At 42.8% G+C, this 17,917-nt stretch overlaps 1 protein-coding gene across 6 annotated transcripts in view; it reads right to left on the reverse strand.

Annotated features, from left to right (window-relative positions):
* POMGNT2 (protein O-linked mannose N-acetylglucosaminyltransferase 2 (beta 1,4-)) overlaps nt 1-17,917 on the reverse strand; it is a 41,533-nt gene that overhangs the window by 6,519 nt on the left and 17,097 nt on the right. The window contains exon 1 of one of the 6 annotated variants that reach the window (XM_073333320.1): nt 3,994-4,166. The exons of the other annotated variants lie outside the window; for them this stretch is intronic. The gene's annotated coding sequence lies outside the window, so the exon portion shown is untranslated. Of the gene's footprint in view, nt 1-3,993; nt 4,167-17,917 lie in introns of those variants that run through there. 6 annotated transcript variants of the gene reach the window in all.

Raw genomic sequence — 17,917 nt, forward strand, 5'->3', positions numbered from 1 at the left:
CCCACACATGGCCAGGCTCACAACCCCTATGTAACCACCTCAAGACCCCCTGAGGGGTCATGACCTGCAGTTTGAGAACCTCTGCTCTACAGAAACATGCATCTCAGTCTCCAAGGATGCTGCAAGGATTGACCAACGTTTGTACAGTGCTTTGAAATGTTCAAGAACTCTCATTCGGCAGCACCGGAAGAAATGACAGCACACAGATTAGAGCCTCGCCAGAAGGAACGCTTGTAAAAGCACAGGGAGCCTTCTTGCTGCCAAGCTCAAAGGGCTATGATGCCCCAAAGGAGGCTCCCTTGATGATTCCTGACAGACAGGTTATTGGAGAGGAGTGGAAGAGAGAGAATCAGAACCAGCAGACTGCCCTGGCAGGAAGCTTGATGATGGCTGGGAGCAGCTGATACCTGGGAGTGTGATGGCTGAGATGGGAAGGTCTGGGTGCAAAGAAAGTGGGATAAGAGAGATTTGCAGAAAAAAAGCTGAGGCGTGGAGCCAAGACACACAGCACACTCAGCACCAGGAGGATTAGAAAGTTGGAGGGGCCTCTCTAGTTTCTGGTAGGAAAGATGAGTGGACAGAGACTGGAAGAAGAGCAGAGACTTGAGGAAGCGCCAACTTGTCTTTAGTTGCTTTAATTTTAGTTAAAATGGCCAATGAGGAGGCACCTACGGGAAGGTGAGCTGCCAGCAGCCTCCCCTTCCCATCCTTTAGCAAGTGGGCTAACTAGTGTTCATGGCTCCCTATCCTCAGAAAACCTCAGTTCAACTATCACTTTTTAGTTAATATTTATTACTGATAAGCAAGTAAACCCTTCAGCAGCTCACGTCTGCTCAGAAAGCACACATTTCATAGACTTAGAGGCTCTGTCTACACTGCAATTAAACACCTGCGTCTGGCCAGTATCAGATGACTTGCGAATGCAGGGCTCAGGCTACGAGGCTGTTTAATTATGGTGTGGGAATTTGGGCTCAAGCTGGAGCCTAGGCTCTGGGCCCCTCCCACATCGCAGGGTCCGAGAGCTCAGCTTCCAGCCTGAGCTGGAACATCTACGCCACAGCCCCATAGCCCAAGCTCCAACAGCCTGGGTTAGTTGGCACAGGCCAGAAGCAGATGCTTGGGTATGTCTACGCTGCAATTAGACTATCTTGCAGGATTTTCGTTACCACTATGTAAGATTTGATACAGTAACTAAGTTTCTCTCCATTAATGGGTGCTTATTTCAGACCACCATATATTCATGCTTGAAGCCAGCCTGCTTACAGTAGGTGCTGTCTTGTTCAGCAACACTTTGATGTCTGCTTCAATAAGAGAGGTAGCTGAAACTAGTTATTAAAGGGGCACACTCTTGTCAAAATTAATATATTTTTAAAAAGATCTTATTCATAACATCCATAGATTATTGCAACTGAAAGAATTTTAAAGAGCAGTCTCTCTGCCATGTTTTTATGATTATTTCTTGCATTTCACTCAGCTTGGACAATAAAAAAAGAAAAAAAAAACTCAACTCCTGCCGACAAACAGCAGCTACACTGCGCATCTTTTAACAGCATGGCTATAGCAGCACAGCTGTGTCGCTAAAAGGTGCGTAGTGTAGACATAGCCTAAATACTTTCCAGGTACATTCAATCTGCATAACAAAGTCTCTAGTAGACTTCACAAGCCTTCTTGTCTCTTCCCTTTCTCCAGTAGAAGAGCTTCTACACACACACACAAAGTTGTGAATTCCTGCTTCTTTTATGGTCACAAGGGAAATATCTGGAAGGGCTGGTGAGAAAACAGGACAGAGTCAATAGTTCTTGGTTTTATTCCTAGCCTTGCCACTGACTTCCTGTGTGACCATGCACAAGTCAAACTCTCTGTGCCTCAGTTTCGTCATCTTATGTACTGTACATAATTGATCATGTGATTTAAATAAGTAATGTTCATAAACCATTGAGTTATCCAATGAAAGTGTTGTATATTAAGAAATTGATATATTTTGTGAGTAAATTTCTTACTAAAAAGCAGGAAACTACAGATGTGCTGATTTTTTAAAGAAAAAAGCAGCTTTGTAGAACTACAAAATCAAGAAGGGACTAAGCCATGTAGTTGAAGTAGCAAATACCATTAATCAAGTCTGCCTTAGAAGAGAAATGTATAAAGCAGAACACCTGAAATTTCAATTCTCAAATGGGATTTTAAAAATAGGGCTATATCAGAAAAGTAATCATCAGAAATGTTTAAAATATTGTTTTATAGACACCTCAGTATCACTGAGGTTCATAAACAAAACAGGTTTATTTTAATTTTAAGGCTTCATCTAAATCAAAAACCTTGCTCTATAGGAGATGGCAAACAAGAAGGCAGGTTCTCCATATAACATTTCCTTTTGTTAAATGTTCTCCATTTCAAATATATCTTCACTATGAAAGGGAAAATAAAGTACGCTACAAGGGGGAAAAGATTTTTTTTCAAAGGCACATATAGCAGTTAGATGCCTAATGCCCATTGGCCCATGCACCTAACTACCAGTTGTGCCTTTGGGAAAAAAAATTCCCTCATGTAATCGATTTCTTTCATAGTCATTCAGAGCTGGATAGTAACTTTCAAGTTACTGTATTCTATTGAAATAATATTTATTCATACTGTTCTCTTCTATCAAAATGCCTGGCCTCTAAAAGGGTCAGAAATGCAGTATTGCCAACCCCAAATATTGAAAGTCAGGGTCTAAAAAACAAAACAAAAACAAAACATCAGGAGACAGAGTTAAAAATTAAGAAATTTTTAAATAAATTGAGTCTTATTTGTGTTCTGGTTTACAAGCTTTTAGGGGTCCCGTTTTAAAGCTTTTCTCCACAATCAGGAAGGCTGGAAACTTTCACTAACAACAAAAAGCGGAGATTGTCATGTAACCACATGACTTCAGCAGCTGGGGGTTTAAGTAAAACTACTGGCAGGAGAGCTAACAATGCCTCTCTGGGTACATGCCTGGGAGCCGTAGCACTTGAAGACTCACCAACCCAAAAAACTCTAGTTGATGAAAGATAGGTGGAGGAAACTGTTAACAAGAGTTCACACCTGTTAACCTTTACTCACATAAGTAATCCCACTGAAATCAATGGTTCCTCTCACATGAATCAAGCTATATTGGAGCCAATGATGCTAATCAGAAAAAAAGCTGCAGGATCTTTCCCCTGTTTTTTTGTAAGCAACAAGTCTTCATTATCAATAAAAATGCATGTCAGGAAAACCACTAATAAGAAATTTGATAGACAATTATCCATAAATTAAAAAATAACTCCAAGGAAAAAAAGAATTTACTAATCCTGCAAAACTAATATGAATATCCAGAAAGTGTTGATACCAAAATGCACTCAAATATGAATCTCAGTGACTCTGGGTTTTGGTAGCCATTTGTTTCTATAGTCTTCCTCCTCCTCATAAAAGAAACAGCTTGGGCACTGTCTGGATAGAAATTTAAAAGGATAGTACAAAATTGTCTTTATAACAATTAGTATGAGCAGTTCAGGTTTCCCATTTAGCATGGTGTCTAGAACAGTTTCTATGTGCTAGAAATTCTAAACAGGAGCCTAAAATGTTAGCAACCCAGCACAGCCAATAAGAACATTAAAAGCCTTGTAGGTTGACAGGCTATACAGTGACATGTTCTGTAGAGACAGTAAAACTGTCAAGTGGAGAAATTTTTCTTAAGAAGCCCAGAATTCAGTCTATATCAGAAACAGGATTTCCTCCCCACAAATCATTTGTTCCAAAATACTCAAAACAAAAAAAATGCATGAAGGCGGGGATTATAAATTAAATACTGATCACTCACACAACCACAGAGGAAAAATTCAGACAAATTAATTTGAACAATGATCTGATACACACATTAAAAAACCCAAGAAGTGCACTATAAAAAGGTGGGCAAACAGAGCAACCTGCAAAATTGAAGTCAGATCCGTATGTGAGCTCGACAGCTAACAGAGAATGATTACAATTAACACTCACCAAAGCAGTACATTAATTCAGAGCATCTGCAACCTCCTTAATCCTTGGAAAAGCGCTATCCCTAACGGATTAGGATTTCAGCACATGCATGCATACCTGATCTGCTATATAAAAGGAAACATTATCCAATGCCTCTCTCTTTCACAAGAAAAAGAAAAATCTTAAGTCTATTTCTTGCAGAGGAACCCTCTCTCCAATCTCCCCCCCCACCCCTCCCAACAAAAAAAAAATATCTACCAGAGCAGTAACCAGTGCACCAACTGCAGACTGAGCTACCTTTCTCCCCTAGCTGACTCTGAGCATGCTCTGTCTATCAGCAGTGTCCTATCCCTCCAGCTGGCTCACCTCAATTTGTTAGCCTCCCAGAGGTCAGCCTTGCATGCAGGATGATTTGCTGCAGTATTCCTGCAAATTCCCCAAAGGGCAGCCACACTGAAACAAATACAACGGTGCTGTTTTACAAAGCTGAGTGTGTTTAGGACACAGACAAAGCTGGGTGGTTTTCCCCTCCCCCCCTTCAGAGCTTGCTTTTAGGTAAATAAATAAAGGCTCCACACAAAGAAACAAACGGGGGGGGGGGGGGGGGGGCAGAAAGAATGCCAATCACCAGAAAAGGAGAAAGCTACTGTAAATGCCTTCTGGCAACTCCCTCAGCAACTTGTAAGAGCTTTCCTAGCTATGAGGGTCAGCGAATGGCTCCGTATAGAACGTGCGACAAGCATACACCTTCAGAGTATAGGGGATCATGTTTTTAAATAAACTCTCTCACAGTGAAAACAGTTTTTGTGGCTACGAAAGTCACAAAATTAAACTGTATTTAATATGAAAACACTGAACAGGGTTCAAGTTAGATAGGAGCAATTGCTGCTCAGTGCACTGGGTGGGGGCAAGCTCAGAGTGATTTTCCTAGCATCCGTCTGCAGAACTCAACTCCACACTTGATGCAGTCCATCAGACTAGTTTAGAAGACTTGTGCCCAGTTTTGATTTGTCAAGTCCCTGATCCTGAATTCAGGTCCAGACCCAAGAGGCCAATTCTGCAAACACCACCGAACAAAATGCTTATGGCTTGGAGTAGTCTCACAGCAACCAATGGAATGACTGAGACTACTCCCAATAGCAAAGCCCCAACCTTACCATGACACGTGCATGCGCGCACATACACACAAGATAAAAATCGTTGCCCTCAGACGAGATGCAGGGTTTCTCTTGCTCCTCGTAAGAATTATTCTAGCTGCTCAAAGGAGACAGCACAAAGCCCCATCCACATACACAAAATGTGAATAATTAAGGTAAGGGGCATTCTGTTAGAAAAACTCCCAGCTATGAACGGTAGCTGTATGCTACCTGGAGCCCTTTTTTAAAATGGGTAGGAAGGGCAGCCCAGGGCAGTCAAGCTAGCATCTCTACAGTTCTTTTTTGACTCATACTATAAATCATTAGGGAGAAGGCTAAATGGATTTATGCTACCTATACACTGGATCATACTGTAATTTCAGACTTTGGATTTATACCAATTGGAACTATTAACTAATTGGCCAATTCTAGCATAATGGTCTCCAGGAGCACCACATGCCCTGATTTGGATCGGATCCTGTAAACCCTCACGTACGTACATAATACTACTGCACAGTCCAATTGAACTTAAAGAGACTACTCGTATTTGTAAAGTTACATGTGAAAGTATTTGCAGGATTAAGACCCGAGTTTGCTTCTGATCTAGGGGGGTTGAGTGTGATTTTTTGGAATATTAAAAGACAAATAAAAACCAAATAAGCAAGGGGGAGGGAACCACACCACACCAACCAACCTAAATATTCTATAAAACTGACAAAGGATCTTAACAAAGCAAGACCTTCAAAGTAAGTCTGATGACAAGATGACCAGAATCTAATGGAAATACCATTCCTGAGGCACAGATTAAAACATATGGTTTCTGATGCGCTGCTTTTCTGTCTTAGCATTCCCATACAGAACAAGCAAAAATGATCTTGCAAACAGAGTGAGACTGCCCAGAGTCATCTTTCTGTCTTTAACTCACCTCACTGTACATTGGCAATGCAGGGGCCAGAGGTAGGAGGACAGTGTGTTGTGGGTCAGGATAGGAGCTTATAGTCAGCCCATACGGAGCTTCAAAGTTTTAACTACACATGGAAACAGCTATATCTATCTCAGGCCTGCCTCTACTGGAGTCAACATGACCCACAATTCTACAGTCCTTGCACACGCAAGACTTTCAAGGCCCAATCTAAAGCCCACTGAAATCAATTGGGAGTCTTTTCTCTGATTTTTACAGGTCTTCAGATCAGCCCCTTAATTATTTCAATGGGAACTTTGGTTTCCGAAGACAGCACCTCCTTTGTTAGCCTTTTTGAAGAAGTCTCCTACTACAGGACAGGCCCAGCAAAGAAAACAACAGAATGCCACTAGCCGTCACCTTCAGCCCCCAACTAAAACCGCTCCAACGCATCATCAAGGATCTACAACCTATCCTGAAGGATGACCCATCACGCTCCCAGATCTTGGGAGACAGACTAGTCCTTGCTTATAGACAGCCCCCCAACCTGAAGCAAATACTCACCAGCAACCACAAACCACACAACAGAACCACTAACCCAGGAACCTATCCTTGCAACAAAGCCCATTGCCAACAGTGTCCACTATCTATTCAGGGGACACCATCACAGGGCCTAATCACATCAGCCACACTATCAGAGGCTCGTTCACCTGCACATCTACCAATGTGATATATGCCATCATGTGCCAGCAATATCCCTCTGCCATGTACATTGGTCAACCTGGACAGTCTCTACGTAAAAGAATAAATGGACACAAATCAGATGTCAAGAATTATAACATTCAAAAACCAGTTGGAGAACACTTCAATCTCTTTAGTCACTCGATTACAGACTAAAAGTTGCAATTCTTCAACAAAAAAACTTCAAAAACAGACTCCAAAGAGAGACTGCTGAATTGGAATTAAATTTGAAAACTGGATACAATTAACTTAGGCTTGAACAGAGACTGGGAGTGGATGGGTCATTACACAAAGTAAAACTACTTCCCCTTGTTTATTCCCCCCCCACACACACACACTGTTCCTCGGACGTTCTTGTCAACTGCTGGAAATGGACCACCTTGATCATCACTACAAAAGGTTCTCCCTCCCCCCCCACCTGCCGGTAATAGCTCATCTTAAGTGATCACACTCGTTACAGTGTGTATGGTAACACTGATTGTTTCGTGTTCTCTGTGTATATAAATCTCCCCACTGTATTTTCCACTGAATGCATCAGATAAAGTGAGCTGTAGCTCACAAAAGGTTATGCTCAAATAAATTGGTTAGTCTCCAAGGTGCCACAAGTACTCCTTAGATTTTCAATGTCCTCCCAACACAGGGAACCTCCCCAATCCCCCATAATTTAATGGAATTTTGGCATTTGTCAAACTCAATGTCCCTTTAAGATGTAACCCCAAGGTTAAAGGTTTACAACGAGAACCCTGATCCATTAAAGCACTTCAGCACAAGCTTAATTATAAGCACACAGTCCCACAGAAGCCAACTCTTATGCTTAAAATGGAGCACAAGCTAAAGGACTTCACTGAATTGGAGCCAGAAACAGTATGACAGTGTGATTCTCACCGTGCCATGAGCTGCGTGTAGACAGATCTTTGTGTGTAGGGCATGTCTACACTGCAGCAGCGAGGCGATATTCCCAGCAGGGGTAAACAGACTCATGCTAGCTCAGCTCAGGCTAGTGTGCTAAAAACAGCAGTGTAAATACTGCAGCAGTGGCTTGCTTGAGCTGCTGCCAGCAGAGCTTGGACCGAGAGGGTTGGGCAGACTTGGACTAGGGCTGCCAACCCTCCAGGACAATCCTGGAGACTCCAGGAATTAAAGATGAATTTCCAATGAAAGATTACGTCAGAGTGAAACCTCCAGGAATATGTCCAACCAGAACTGGCGACCCTAACTTGGGCTCGAGCAGCTACCCCAAGCCGTTCCTTGTGCTGCAGCGTCCACTCTGCTCTTTTTAGTGCACTAGCTTGAGTTGTGCAAGTCTGTCTACATGCACTAGGACTCACACCTCCCAGCAGCTATGTAAACATAACCAGAAAGTCCCACTGAAGTGAACGGGGCTCTGCATGGACACGGGGGGGTCCACCCAGGATCAGGGTCTTGTTAACTGAAGTAAACGTAATTTGATTTTAAAGCCCCTATAATAGTAACTATTTGTCTGTTACTAGTGTGATATAAAACAAACTGTTGCAGCCCCAGACTGCAGTTAAATAAGCTGCCCACTGCACACCAGCCCTGAGCCAGGAGAATGCTAGTCAAACCTCATTGAGAGATCAATAAATATTTAATTCACATTGTAAAGTTTCAACCTTTAAACACAGCACCACGTAAAGAAAACAATTAACCTTTTGGAATCCCCCAAAAAGTGCTAACACATAAATAGACTGGCAGAGAGGTTTGAATAGCTTTCTTTAGGCCAAGGGAGGGCAAGCAGCAAGAAAAAAGTGTTGTTTATGGAATCTTTGCCTTGTACATAGATATTGCAGGAGAACCTGCGTCACTCCCAATTACAACATTTATTATTTATGGACCTAGAAGCACACTCCAGAAGAAAATTGTTCTTCCTGCAGTGTTTTAAAATGAAAAGCACTTTTCCATTTAAAAAGGGAACACACAAACAAACATGTCAAACTACTAGAAGCTTCATTGTATCCAGTGTTGTTGTAGCCATGTCGGTCCCTGGATATTAGAGAGACAAGGCAGGTGAGGTAATATCTTTTATTAGACCAAGAGCTCTGCGTAAGCTCCAAAGCTGGTCTCTCACCCCAACAGAAGTTGGTCCAATAAAAGATATTACCTCACTCACCATCTCTCTCTAGACACTTCCTTGTCTTGTTGACAAATGTCAGGTTTCAGACAGGGCAACAGTGGTACTTGGTGTCCTGAAACCAGGGCTCCAGACAACCTAGTTTCACAGAAGTTAACAGCAAAACTCCCATTGACTTCAACAGGGCCAGGCTTTCAACCACAAACTGAAGATTCCAAAGGGGAAAGTATTTTGATGGGGGAATAGTATTTTCTCCCAAGAGACTTCAAATGAAAAATTCCGCTTTGATCACCTTCTCCAAATGGACCTCAAATGTGTGCATGGTAAGGGAGTGCACTGGCCAAAACAGCTAAAATATAAATGAATACTTACATATACGTATTTATTTTATACTGATATATGTTTATTCTCACACACGTAGTCGCCTACATACACGCACCAATGTAAATATGTACATGTTTTGTGTTATCTATCCATATTACATAACACATCTGCTGAGGAGAAGTATACTAGCTATCTGAATTTTCCACATTTTAAATCTCTTCACACCCTGCTTGGAGTTGCATTGACTGTACTGAAGTGGGACACTGGCTCTGGTCCTACCATTAGCTGCATGCAGGAGGACTGCTGCACCGAAGAGTCCCACAGATTTCAGTGGGGCTCCATACAGATGCAGCAACCCACCTGCCTATAATATATTGCAAGATTGGGGCCATGGTGAGAAGAGTGATACAGAGGGGTTCATATTTATTCTCTCAGTAGCTTCCAAATCATGTTTGCTCATTTTACAAATTGAGAGATGGTTTTTGCATCCATGCTTCTAACTGAACCTGAGATCAGGAAGTCAGGCGGTGTTCATTCTTGTCCACATTTCATCACCGGTAGTAACAATTCTGCGGCAAGTATTTAACAGATTATTTGGCTGGCGCACAAGACAGGACAGGATCCAGCTCGCTCTTCCATAGCTGCATAGGCCATACACTGCTAACCGTAATAAAAACTGGCATGGCAATAAAGGATGTAGACATAACTGAGCCACATGGGGTTAGAAAAAGATTCACTTGGTCAATTCTCAGACCTCAGTTCCAATATTAGGCCTTCATCTGTGTGACATCACAAGAGGAACATGTTCCCATTTTGCAGATGAGGAAACTGAAGCACAGAGAAGGGAAATAAACCTGCTCAGGCCACACCAATGTAGGACCAGAACCCGCATCTCCTGAATTGAAGTCCGGTGCCTTATCCGCCAAGCGACACTCACAAGGAATTCTCCCAGGTAACTCTCACCAAGTCACTGCATACACCAAGACTGAATCTGGCCCCATGGACCAACCAAGATGCTGGAGCCAGTAGAGAGAGAGTACATCTTAAATGTGCCAAAGACTGAAGTGACAGGGAGGATTAATCGATTGTTACAACCTGGAAGATGCTGAGAAAAGAAACTCTCCCCCAGCACATGCCCCAAAACACTCTGCAACTGGAGTGGTGGAATGAGAGCCCTACAGCATCATCAAGGTAGTAGCTCAGAAGAAGCCTGCACTAGCTGTGGAGGTTTTGGAAAAGGTAAAGCCTCATCAAGAGTCATTCTCAGGATATTAAAATACATATATATCCCTAATGACACTATATGGAAAGAATAATCGCAGAAAGTGCAAAGATGAAATCTAGCATAGGATCATGAAAACGAGGCAGTTCAAGCACAAAAAAAAAAAATGAAGACTCTCCTATAAATGTGAATATCTGAGGTGGAATGGGGGGCATTCTACTGTCTTCACTGGCTTACGCATTCTCTTATAAGTGGACCATAATAGTCTTAGTACAAATTATAGCATGCCTCTGTTTCCCAGCAAGATTATAATGGCATTGTTTTTAGCATCTGGCTTCTCATTAAGCTTCTGTTTTCCATTATGTTCAGAGGCTACATACTTTCCCACTCCCCCTAAACAAAACAAAACCCACGAAACAAAGTCCTAGTACTTCAAACATTTTGAAAAGTGTGGAAATAGCTTTCAGGAGGAGGCAGTGGTGGCAGCTGCAACGTATGGAAAGCCCAATCAAAAAATAGTATTTCCAGGCAAACCAGGAGTATGCATCTATTAAGTCGCTCTACAAAAAATACTTGCAGGTGACTAGCACAGCATCACAATGGACACCATCATTTCAGGCCATGTAAAAGCAAAGACTGACTATACTGTATCAGAGGTGTGTTTCACTTCCTTTATGAACTGGAAAGGGGCTGCTGGCTGTATATTACTAACTGCTCTCTCTGCTAGAGAATCTCTTATAGAAACGCAGTCACCATAAACTGCCATCCATATGGTATTAGTACAACATTTTAAAAAAAAATCTGGGTCTTACAACCTTGCCCCTTGTGTGGCCATTGACACTTGTGTAGCATGAGTGTAATACACTAGTATTCTGGTTTGGTGGCATTATGCTCATTTTGCACAGGTCTATTATGCAAGGTGGAAAGCAGCAGAGAATTTGAGCCCTTATGTTTGGCCACAAAATATCTATAGTTAAAAAGAATTAACTCAGGGCTTGGGTCAAAGGACCAAATAGGCTATAGGAACCGTTTCAGACATTTCCTTAAAATATTCTGCACAGCACATAACTGCTGTGGTCTGATGTACCACGTGGAAAAGAACAATGCCTACCTTGGCTCTTATCTGATTACAGAAGCATCAGAGGGCCCAACAGAGCAACACTACCACATGGCTGCAGGCCACGCATTTTCTGTTTCAAATATTGCTCTGAGGGCTCCTGCTGCCATTGACAGGGGAAAAGAAAACAATATGAATCATATTTCTCAACTTCAATGTGACCTGCTCCACACAATGGTGAGAAGCGTTGGTGAATACACTGAATTATTTGTACGCCATTCTGAATGCATTAGGTGTCATATACAAGAATTACAGTTCAATAGCCAGCAAGAAACCTTTCACACCCTTGACAGCCAGAAAATTGTAAGGAATGGTGATTAGACCTATACGTATTCATCAAGGCAGAGCAACAAAGGAAACCATTTTTAAAGGTTTCTTCTTTTATTTATTCAATTTGTAATTAGAGGCTGTGGATCAGAGCACAAAAGAAATTCACAAAGCCTTAGGCAAATATTACCTTAAGCAAGATTAAACTGAGGTCAGATCATCAATAATATTATTGTAGATGTCAGTGTACCTCGCAACTCCTCCAGAGTTGATTTGCCAATGCACAGGACACAGTCCTACGAGAAGGACCATGTTACTAAATGCAGAGGCAAGTTAGCCCTAAAGTATATTTCATTTAATACAATGGCTTCATGTGTCAGATGGCTGACCCATTATTAACGTATTGCAGAATAGTCAGAGCGTTCCACCTGGAGTGGGATGCAGAAGAGTTGGCTCCTGTCCCACACACACACACAATTTCTAGACTGGGCAAAGTTACATAAATGCACCAAATTAAAAAAGGAAACTCTTTAAGGACAGAAATAGATTCTTGTGATCTTAGAGAAAAGACAGCATTTAAAAAAATAAATAAATAAGTGTATGGCCCAGACTGTCCCAGCATGCAGTAAGAGCTGTGGGAGGGGACCTTTTTAAAAGGAAACTCCATGAGGAAATTCCCCTGGATCATCCTTGCAGGAGGGGGATGGAGTTGTTCCCTGTGGAAAATCCATACTCAAACTTGGCAGATGCCAGGGATTCACAGGAGGCCAAGCCCATCTGTGCTCAGACCCTGTACCTCCACCCCTGTACCTCTGGCTCCCAGTGCCACCACCCCCGACTCCTCTTGTCCAGTGGAGGTCCACTAGCAGGGACCCCTCTGACCTTACCCTGGGTGCCCCTGAGGCACAGATACCAGCTGGACAACTTCCACGGGGTCAATGAGGGAAACAATAGGCGTCTTCCCTAGCCAGCTCCATCCTGCCCTGGCCCACCCAAACTTTACCATTTCCTTGGCAGGCCCTGAGCATCACAGTGTGCCCTCTGAAGGGTTCTGGAGGGTAGGATTGTGGTGGTAGTCAACACTCTTTCCACGCAGGGGATTTGGGTGTCACAAGTGGAGGACTTCTCCATGCTCCTCTCTCAGTGTGCACAATCTGACCCTATATTAACAGGGAACATATCTACAAAGAATAAACCTCACAAGTTGTAGGTCCGGCACAGAACAAAGCAAATGTAATTTTACAAAGCGACACAGGATATACTGAAACATCTAGCAATACAGGATATGCTATGCCCATTATCATTGTACCTGGGTGCCCAGATGAGAAATACACTAAAATAAAAACCCTCATCACTATGGCCCTGATTCAGGAAAGCACTTAAGCACATATTCAGTACTTAAAGTTAAGCACATGCTTAAGTCCCCCTGATGTCACTGGCACTTAGGCACATGTCCGAAGTTAAGTAGGTGTTCAAGCGCTTTCCTGAATAGGGGCTCAACTTTGTTAGCCCTCATGCCAAATTTTATAATTAAAGAAAGGAAAAGATGGCTCTTACGTTTTGTGCACTGAGAGATGATTAATTGATGCCTTTTATAAAAGTCTAAAGAAATAAAATAAAAAACAACTTGCCAGAGGTGACATGGGGAGGTGGGGGAGCATGCGGGGTCAAATACTCTCCCCCCTGCCCCCCCCCCAGATTAGCTGTTGGGCTTGAGCATGCTCAGTAACACTGCTGAAGCTGGCTGCCCTCACTCTGCCCCCCCACCCCCCCGCATATTATTGGCAGCATAAGTCTTCACTGCAACTTGCTCTCCAGATTTACTTGTAGACATCATGGCACAGAACTATATTTGTATATGGAGGACTGTTACTATCCTGGGACCCAAGGTGTGATGTAGCCTCATATATATGCTGTACCAGATAGAGAACGGGGAGAACAGTTGCATTTTCTGTTAACTCTCAGCTCTCTGCATGAACATGAGTAATAGCCTAAGAAGCAAAAAACAAAAAACAGTCAGATGCAAGGAGTAGGGACAAGAACAAACCATCGAAAAGTGACCAGCATCATCAGGACTGAAAAAAAAAAAACAACAAACAAACAAAAAAAAAAAACACAAACACCCCACACTCACTCTTCTGCAATACGAAGGCTTTCACACAATAGTAGTAGTGCTGAATAAAGGACTGCCTAACCACTCAGGAACGACAGCCGGTATCTCTCTGTAACAAAGGGCAGTTATGTGGAGGTGCGTTGAAGGCATGTGGTGTAGGTTCAGATCTTTTCCCCAGGTGTTCCTTTCCAAAAAGTCTCAGCAGAGCACAAAAGAAAATTATGAGGAAAACTGATCCTAGTGCGGCTTTTATTTTATTTAGGTTTTGGTTCTCCCTCCCACTGTGAAAGATGCAGGAGAAAATGATGCCGGTCACAACAGCAAGATTTCTGGGCCAAATCCGATTTATCTCAAACAAACAAATAAATAAAATATTTCAAAGTGGACATCTCCCTGCATTGACAATGCTGCAGAATGCAATCAGTGACACAGACTGTTGTGTGGAAGACCCAGCTTCACAGACTCTTCTGTGGAAGAGACCCAGGACTGATGGTCATGTGCCTGGTATGGAGACCCTTGGGTAAGTGCTGGAGAAATCTAAAATAGCCTTTGTAGTTTTGTGCCCAGTTTAAGCCATGATATTCCTGCTCATTTTTCATTCTGCACAGACTTTTGAACTCCTACTTGTTGCCACTACAATTGACAACCAGTTTGCAGTCAGTTTTTAATTGGCGATGATGGCAAGTATCAATATACTTATCCAGAGACAGGGTGCATCAGGCAGGAGGGCTATTCCACCACCTGCCTTTAGGCAGCCTTCTTACTATTATCTGGGACATCGCGTGTATCACACAGACATTGCAGGGGTGGGCTTAAGGATGAGTGTCAAAGCAAAGATCTGGCAGGAGCAACCAGCAAACACACAGATGGAGTGACAACTGATTCACAGCCGACATTTTCCTGAGCATGGAAAGCCTCAGCTGTGACTGTTCTGTAGAATGGTTTGCAGTTAAAATGGAACTGAGATTGGAATCCCGAGGATGAGACCTTTAGGAAATGCTGCAGGTTTTGGACATAGAATCCCTCATCTCGTCTTCATATCAAAAGGAAAAGCCCTCCTTTTGGATAAAACTTTTCCACCATAACCAGAAAGTCATTCATAGCATCAACCTTTCCCTCGCAAAGACAAAGAACCCCCTTCCTCCAAAACCAAGCAGAGCTTTCTAGAGCCCCAAAAGGGAGAAGAGACAGAGACTCCAAGAAGTCCACGAGACACTCTGCAATTGCCGTTCTACATAGAAGGTGCTCCACTGTTACAAGAGATAGGCAGCAGTACAAAACCCAGAGGCAGATCGATAGCTTAAAATAAAGCATGGGTTAAAGGACTTAAATCAAATAGGGCCTAAGTGCCCAATTCTGCAACCCTTATGCGAAGTAGGACATCCCCTTTGAATAGGGTGTCCATATATCCCGTTTTGGCCGGGACAGTCCCTTTTTCAAGCCCTGTCCCAACTTTTTTGGCAAAAGTGGGCACTGGTCCCATTTGCTCTTGCCAACTGGATCAGCTGGCAAGAGGAAATAGAACAAATGTCCACTATTGTCAAAAAAAAAAAAAAGGGGGGGGGGGGGGGAGGGAGTGCGGTGCAGAGGAATTTGTGGGAAGGGGCGAGTGGAGATGCCAGCCCCTTGTGGGGGAGAGGAAGGGCTCATATGGGAAGGGGGGGGCTGGCAAGCAGGGTTGCAGCAAACAGCAACAGCCCCTTGTGGGGGGTCAGGTGAGGTTCCTGCAATCCCAGCCTCTTCTGGGGTGGGGCAGGGTGCCAGCAACCTGAGCTTTATGGATGCTGAACTCATGCAAAGAACCAAGAAACCCTTGTTTATCATCAAAATGCCCCCCAGGCCCTTTCACTCTTAAAAGACATCGAACAACTAAAGAAGAGGCACTCAGCTGAACTCCTCCTCACAGTCAACACTGTCACTGACTATCTATATCTCTTTTTAAATTTCACATGACACAGCCAAGGGCTGGGGGAGAGGAAGACACTTCCACGTGTGTTTTGAAAGGATGAGCCAAAATATTGTATGACAGAACCAAGAACATCAACTGGTTACGAAATCAAGATTATACATAGTTTCATGGCTGTACAAGCAAATAAGGTTCTGAATGTGTGTGAGAGAGTCAAATAGTATTCAAAGCCATAACCGGGCAAAAAATAAAGTTAGCAAGAACATTTCAGCATTTCAACATTCAGGGAGAATCTTTAAAAGGAAGAGTAAAAATTGCAGAACACTTGACTTTTGCTCTTGTAAACTTTTTTTTTTTTTTTTTTAAAAGGGAGACCTTGTGGTTGAGACAGATTGTTAAACTTCATTTTCTACTCTGAGGGCCAGTGGGGATTTCGGGCATAAAAAAGGGGAGGAGACTGAAATAAAGCGGTCGAGAAAGAAAAAGCACAGGAAAAGAGGAGAAAGCAAGAGAGAAGTACAACCTACACCCAAACACCCAGTGTGTGGAGGAAAGGTGAACATGTAATATCCAAAAACAGAAAGTCAGAGAAAAGAAGCAAATTGATCCGGTAGCTGAAAAATATAGAAATAAAGGGCTCCATTGCAGATAAGATTCTCCTGTCACCTCAGTTTTACAAAAATGTAACCACATTCATTTCAATTGAACTACTTCTGATTTACACCATGAGATCACAATCTCCCTTCCACAATCTGAAAGAGTCTCTCTCTTCATGCACTGACATTCTTCTCTAAATTAGGATGTAAGTCTACATCAAACAGAAACAAGTACAACTTCACACCAGCCTGATTACAGTGAAAGGTAACTAGTCACTGAGTATCAGCATCAGAAAGCAAAGAATACACTGTCTCAGACAAAAAAAAAAAAAAGCAAATATTGGGCAACTGGAATCTGAATGCCATTGGACTGACCCGTTCCAGAATATGAAATGGACAGAGATATTGGTGGTCTAACTTAGCTGAAGGGGATGCTGACCTAAGATTCTGAGTGGACAGCCAAACCTCATTTCCTATGACAAGGTTGGGGGTGGCCTGGTGGAACGGTCACCAGGGTGCTCATAAGCCTCCTTAGCAGATGTCAGCTGTACCAGACACTTCACAGGGATGTCAGAGTGAAACTGAGAATGAAACCTGTAGTTGGCAAAGAAGGGGCTTTGTAGGGTGGAGATGCGTGCGGTATTATTATACACAAGTTCTGCACAGGGAAGCGGGGAATACTCAGTTTTCTTGGTCCTCACTGCTTTTTGAACTGAAGAACTGCTCAAGGATCTGGTTGACCTGTTCCATTTGCCCATTGGTGTGCAGATGATATGAAGACGAGATGAGGGATTCTATGTCCAAAACCTTAGAAACTCCTGCCAGAAACTGGTACATATCAGAGCATAGCTTCAGGATTGGAAGCCTAATCTGTCCCTCCAAGATATAAATACGACCTTTATGGTAGAGGACGTCATCCTGTAATCTGAACTTGGTGACAGGTTGGACACTGACACCATCCAAAGCCTGGAGGATCTGAGAAGCAACCAGGTCACCAGGCAACAAGAAACGCATGGAAGACATCAGGTTGCCATCTATTGCCCCGTTAACAAAATTGGCTGCATTAACCCTAATATTGGACCATAAATCACCCAACTATTGCCATATTGGGGTCTTGGAGACACCGCTCACATATTTCAAAACTAGAAGGTACCCCACATGGGATGCATTTAAAACAGATTTTATTGTAACCAGTGAATATAAAAAAGTAAACACAGTAAAGTGGCAGTATAATGGCCTACTACTTTGAACAAATGGAGCAAACAGATGATATATTCTGAACATACAAAGTGTTCATGCTTTGTGCTGTTTTGGTGTGTTTTTCTGTCCTCTTCTCAGGTACAGATGAAATATATTCCTCATTTGTTAATACCAAAGCACACAAGACGCTGCTTCCCCAGAAGCCAAAGCAAGACTGCAATGTTCCTTTCTTGAACAAGTGGTTTCACCATTTCTGTATCCAGATCCCTAAGAAACATCTTTCCCTTACTCTGTTATGCCATGTGTGATTCAACAAAATCCAAATAATATATG

This window comes from Lepidochelys kempii, chromosome 2 (assembly GCF_965140265.1).
Source record: "Lepidochelys kempii isolate rLepKem1 chromosome 2, rLepKem1.hap2, whole genome shotgun sequence".
NCBI classification, from domain to species: Eukaryota; Metazoa; Chordata; order Testudines; family Cheloniidae; genus Lepidochelys; species Lepidochelys kempii.